This window comes from Biomphalaria glabrata, chromosome 6 (assembly GCF_947242115.1).
Source record: "Biomphalaria glabrata chromosome 6, xgBioGlab47.1, whole genome shotgun sequence".
NCBI lineage: Eukaryota > Metazoa > Mollusca > Gastropoda > Planorbidae > Biomphalaria > Biomphalaria glabrata.
The window spans coordinates 7,548,955-7,554,971 of NC_074716.1; the positions used below are offsets into that span (position 1 = coordinate 7,548,955).

Here is a 6,017-nt window from a genome sequence, read left to right on the forward strand (position 1 = left end):
CGGGGCTTCGCCACGAACTTCATTTATGGGTAATGAGTTGTAGATGTCAGGAGAATGCGTTTCTGCATAGAAGAATGCAAGAAAACGCTTTTGGTGTCGGGGCTTCGCCCCGAACTTCATTTATGGGTAATGAGTTGTAGATGTCAGGAGAATGCGTTTCTGCAAGGAAGAATGCAAGAAAACGCTTTTGGCGTCGGGGCTTCGCCCCGAACTTCATTTATGGATAATGAGTTGTAGATGTCAGGAGAATGCGTTTCTGCAGAGAAGAATGCAAGAAAACGCTTTTGGCGTCGGGGCTTCGCCCCGAACTTCATTTATGGGTAATGAGTTGTAGATGTCAGGAGAATGCGTTTCTGCAAGGAAGAATGCAAGAAAACGCTTTTGGCGACGGGGCTTCGCCCCGAACTACATTGTGAAGAATGAGCTGTACTTGTCAGGAGAATGCGTTTCTGCAGTGAAAAAAGCAAGAAAACGCTTATGGCGTCGGGGCTTCGCCCCGAACTTCACCAGAGAACCTTATAGCGCTGCCCCAGTTGTTTTGTTTTTCGCCGAAGGTTGAGAAATGCTGCTTTTTTATTCTCATATTTATATATATTTATATATATATACATATATATGTGTGTGTGTGTGTGTGTGTGCGTGCGTGTGTGTGTGTGTGTGTGTGCGCGCGCACTGTATGCACGTTTATGCGTAGGGTTAGGGTTTACTGGGCGTTAGGGTTAGGGTTTGGAAAAAAATCGCCCCCCCCACTCCAAAGTTCTGGATCCGCTAGTGGTTAGATTACACATACGTTATAGTCTATAGTATTTAATTTTATTTACAGTTACAGGGCCTAGATCAGGGATTCTTAACTTTTTGTTCCATGACCCCTTTTTACAATTTCTCACTATGTGGCGACCCAATAGTAAAGATGAGTGTTTTTGCTAAAGTTATAGAGACCCATCTTTATGGGTTGTTCTATTATAAAAATATAATCTACAATAACATTATGATATATTACTGGGTAATAAACAGGTGTGTGCTTTTTGAGAATTTTTTTTGAGTTTACAAAAATCATCTACAAATCAACATTTTTTTTTTGGTCTAGATTCTAAAATATTTTAGATGGTAGTAAAAGTTTGAATAAGGTTAGCATGATGTTAAACAGTTTCCGTAATGTGTAAAAGACTTATTAAAGTCTATGAAAGAAAAACATTCTCAGTTAATGTAAAGTCTATTTCTTATTTACTAAACGTACATTTTAATATGTAATAACCATGGATAAATTTAATAATCTATCACAATTAAAGTAGAATAGATAGATCTACTCATTTTATATTTGTGTAATGTATTAAAATTGGGAAAAGTTTGGAGACTGTTGTTGGGGAGGGGGTGACAGCCTGAGCCTACCGCACCTGGATAGGCATAGGTGACACCGACCCTAGTGACACCACTGATTGGTATTAGTGTCACTATAAATAGGCCTATTAAGGTATGAGTAATTGGTAATTATTATAAGTTAAGTCTAGACGTTCAAGACTGTGTTGTGACTGTGCGTGGCTAGGCTAGTCTGGTCTCTAGAGTCTAGATCTACATCTAGTCCTAGACTTAGACTAGATGTAGTCAGTCTAGAGTCTAGACGTTGTGTGGATTTCTTGGCTGACTTATTCGGCTTAAAATCTAGAATTAGATCTAGACTAGATCTAGATTTACTAAAATAATTTCTTAGATCTAGATCTAGAGTAGTCCTAGATTGGTAGAACTATATAGATCTATAATAATCTATTCTAGTTTTAAATAGAAAACACTAAACATTACTGATATAATTTAATATGTTAATTTTTATGTATTGATTTCGGTTTTATTTCCCGAGTGATCTCCCTGGTCAGTTTCTGTCACAAAAAAAAATAGAAGAAAGAAATAAATAAATGTATGTATTTATGTAAAGTAATATAGTAACAGTATAGTTCAGTGATGCCCAACCTTATTCGGTCTGCGGGCCATTTTAATTTTTGGCATTCGTGTCGCGGGCCATAACACCAAAAAGAAAAAAAATAGATAATAAGCTATTTTTAATAGTTTTATTTGTAGACCTACTAACATAAATTAATGTGATGCATGAAGTTTATTTAAAACCATCTTCTGAATATCTGGCTACATAGATGAAACACCAAGTCGGAGCACTGAATCTAGATGTTCATCCGTGAGGCGATTACGTCACTTGGTTTTCGCCCGTTTCATCATTGAAAACGTTTGTTCACACAGATAAGTGCTTGAAAACATTGTGATCATCCTTAGCGCTTATTTTGGAAGAAACGCTTCTGCAGGTAACATGGAGCAGAAGTCAATGGTCTGTATCACTTGAAATTAGTCAAGCAGGGATGTCTGTTCCAGTTGTAGATCTGTCGGAGCACTTGACACATCGGCTGCAAACGGATTGTCAAAAAGACGGATTTCATTTTTTAAATTATGAAAATCTACACATCTTTCACTGAAATTATTCATCAAGAGCCTCAGAAGTTGGATCATTCTTTATTTAGGGAAAGACATATTTAGCTGCTTATCATTTCGTAGAGTGGTACAGGTTGGAAAGTGGTCAAGATGCACCTTTTCCGCCTGTTGAATGAAGAGCTGCAATTTTGTTTGGAAAGCACATATGTCTGCATACACATGCGAAATCAATTTGTCTTTCCCTTGTAGTTTGGTGTTGAGTTCATTTAGATGTGATGTCGCATAAAATAGCCAAATCCCACAACCATGAGGGGTCGTTCAGTTGTGGCACTTGTTTTGATTTATCGGTCATAAATATTTCAATTTCGTGTCTCAAATCAAAAAAACGTTTTAACACCTTTCCCAGGCTTAACCAGCGCACTTCACTGTGAAATAGAACGTCTTCATATTCGGACTCTATTTCTGTCAGAAAATCTTTGAAAGTTCTGTGATTCAACGCCTCTGATTGGATGAAATTAACAGTGTTGAGCACAATCATCATTACATGGTCCAAATTCAAAACCTTTCCACAGAGATTTTAATAACTCTTGCTGCCATTCCGCTGTAACATCCAACCATATTTCTAGCGCCATCAGTAGCCACTCCGACTAATTTATTCCAAGGAAGAGCAAGGTCCTCTATGATGGTTGACACATCTTTGAACAGGTCTTCTCAAGTTGTAGTGCCATGCATGCTCCTCATAGCTGCTAACTCCTCTGTTATATCAAAGTTGATGTTTGTACCGCGAATAAATACCAAGAGTTGCGCAGTATCAGTTGTGTCAGTGGACTCGTCAGCGGCATCACAAAACATTTCGAATTCTGCTGCTCTGTCTTTTAATTGTGAATGGAGATTTTCACCCATATCTTCCACTCGTCTTGTAATTGAAAGGCTGACAGCTTCTACTGCATTCTTCTTTTCAGGACACATTTCTTCCATCACTGCTAGCAAGCACTTTTTTACACAATTCGCCATCGGAAAAAAAGGCTTCATTGCTGTACTTAAGATGTGAGCAACTCTGTAGCTTGCCCTTATCGCACTCATTTTCTTGTCTCTTTTTGTTAAATATTCTCGTCCATCCCCCAATCTCTAGTCGTAACTTGACAATCTTGTCTTCGCGGCTCAAACCAAGAATGCCACCATATGTGTTTATGTGTTTGGATTCATAATGCCTTTTAATAGTATGTTCTTTAAAAACAGCCACACTTTCTTTACAAATCAAACATGTTGGCTTACTATCATATTCCACAAAAAAGAAAAGATCTATCCACTTTTCGTTTCTTAGGCTCTCTCATTTCATTGAATCACAAACGTTACCAATCGCTTTGACATCAAAAGAACACGACCCAAAATGATGCATCAATGATGCTCTGTGTTGCAATCACAAGATGTCAAGGACACGGCTAGCTCAAGACAGTAGCGGAATTTTCCAAGAATTAAAAATAGCTGACTAGTTTTATTGCCATTGAAAAAAAAAACACTTGTGTTCTTACAATACAAAAAATATTTACTATGAATATTAAAATACCAAACATAAAGATGGAATTCATCAAAGAATGAGTGAGAGTCCTAACTGAAAGAGATTATTTTTTCAACATTCTAATTTTTTAATTTAAAAAAAAATGTTTTTTTTTAATTAATTTTTTTTACATTTATTTTTTACATTTTTTTTTATTTTTTTTTACATTTTGTTCCAATGCTTTGGCGGGCCGGATAGAAGCACGTCGCGGGCCGGATCTGGCCCGCGGGCCGTAGTTTGGGCATCACTGGTATAGTTAATATAGATCTAGAGATAGTTTATGTGAGCTAGCCAGGAATACCAGTGACTTGGCTGAATTTAAGTCATTGGTTAATATGCATGACTAAATGCATGACGGGTAGGACGTAATCATCTTCTTTTTTGAAGTAACGTCTGTATTATATAAGAAGATAAGATATAAGATAAGTGTTTTATTAATCATGAATGAATCATGGTGATGGCCCATCATGGGCGCCCGCAGGGGGTGCAAGCCTAGGTGATCCACTTGCATGGTTGGGATATTGTTCTATTTTCTTTTCAGTCAAAGCACGGGATGTCAGTTGTTACACTTGTCATCTTGTTCCAAGCCAACCCAACAGTTAAATTTCAACACAGTTCTTCATAGCATTGAATAAATACTGCAATGGCCTGAGTTTGTGCCTGACTGTTTTGAAATATTTCCAATAAGAATAATCTTCGTTTACTTTTAAGCTTTTTAGAAGACATGTAGAGACAATGTTTCTTTAGCCTCTTCCTCATAAGTGAAAAGAATCAGAACTTTCTAAAATTTATATAGATATTTATAAATATTAATTGTTTTTGTTTAGAGCAATTTCATGCTTTTAGCATTCTCAATTCGTTATCCTATCATTTGTCTGGAATTGGAAAGAGGTAGAAAGATTAACGGGGTATCTATGAACATGGAAGATTGCATAGTTATCTTTGTTTCTATTTTATATTTGTTTTCACTAAGCCTCAGAGACAACGTATTATAAAGGGAACTAATTAAGCTTATACCACCAAGTCAGTCAAGTACTATTTCTTTTCCTTGAGATACTAAACACAATAATTTATTAACAATAGTTAATTAACTAATTTTTTTTTTTAAATTTTTGTATTGTCATGTAAAAGAAATAATTGTGCAAAATTTCAGATTGATCCGAGATTCAGAGTGGATGTCGGAGAAATAACGTGTACTAACGTTTGGTCAGATAGACAGACAGAGTGAGTTGACAAAGTTTGGTAGTAAAGAAATAATCAAACTAAGACTAATAATAAGGCTAGTCTTCGAGTCCGAAGATTAGTGAGAATGCAGTATTTCCCGTGGCTGCGCAGTCCCAGCTGTGACCTATATATTTTGCCACAACCAGGGCAAGCATAACCATTGCCCGCAGGTGGTCGATTTAGATTTTCTTTTCGCCGTCTGCGTTTGTCCTCGGCAGCAGATTTTCTTTTGGTCTCAAGTGTGTATCCCGCGGCCTTCGTGAGTGACCTCCAGCTGTCTCGTTCTGATGCCGCATGCAATCAGGTGCTCTCTTCTGTCAGCCAAGGAAAGACTGCTTTATTGATCCATATTCATATCCGGCTTTTCATTGTCGAACATTTTTATTTCGAAATGTAGGCCTATATGTTTAGTATTGCTAGTATTAATTAATTTAGGTTTTACGAAGCCCCACAATCCCAGTTTAAAAGCCCCACAATCCCAGATTTACTGTTTTCTATTGACTTGAGTGTCTTGAGTATAACTACAGGCTATAATAGGCTATAATATGATCATGATGTCTAGCATTCCTCATTATTCCTGAAGTAAAAAAAATATATAGTATAATATAGACTATATTAGATCAAGAGACTAGTCAAAATAAACTAGATTCTAGACATACATTCCAAATCTAGCAAATCTATATAGATCTAGATCTATTATATAGTGATGACAGATAGTCTAGTTGTCGTCCCGGTAATACACCTCACTATGACACTAAAATTTTTATGGACATTATGAATGGATGAGTCCTTAAAAACAAAGTGA

At 36.7% G+C, this 6,017-nt stretch overlaps 1 protein-coding gene across 3 annotated transcripts in view; it reads right to left on the minus strand.

Moving 5' to 3' along the window:
- LOC106076059 (uncharacterized) overlaps nt 1-5,938 on the minus strand; it is a 20,850-nt gene extending 14,912 nt beyond the window's left edge. Inside the window, exon 1 of one of the 3 annotated variants that reach the window (XM_056032016.1) lies at nt 5,872-5,938. The gene's annotated coding sequence lies outside the window, so the exon portion shown is untranslated. Of the gene's footprint in view, nt 1-1,797; nt 1,932-5,871 lie in introns of those variants that run through there. The other 2 variants (XM_056032015.1, XM_056032017.1) reach the window with 2 other exon arrangements.
- Nucleotides 5,939-6,017: the final 79 nt, after the last annotated feature.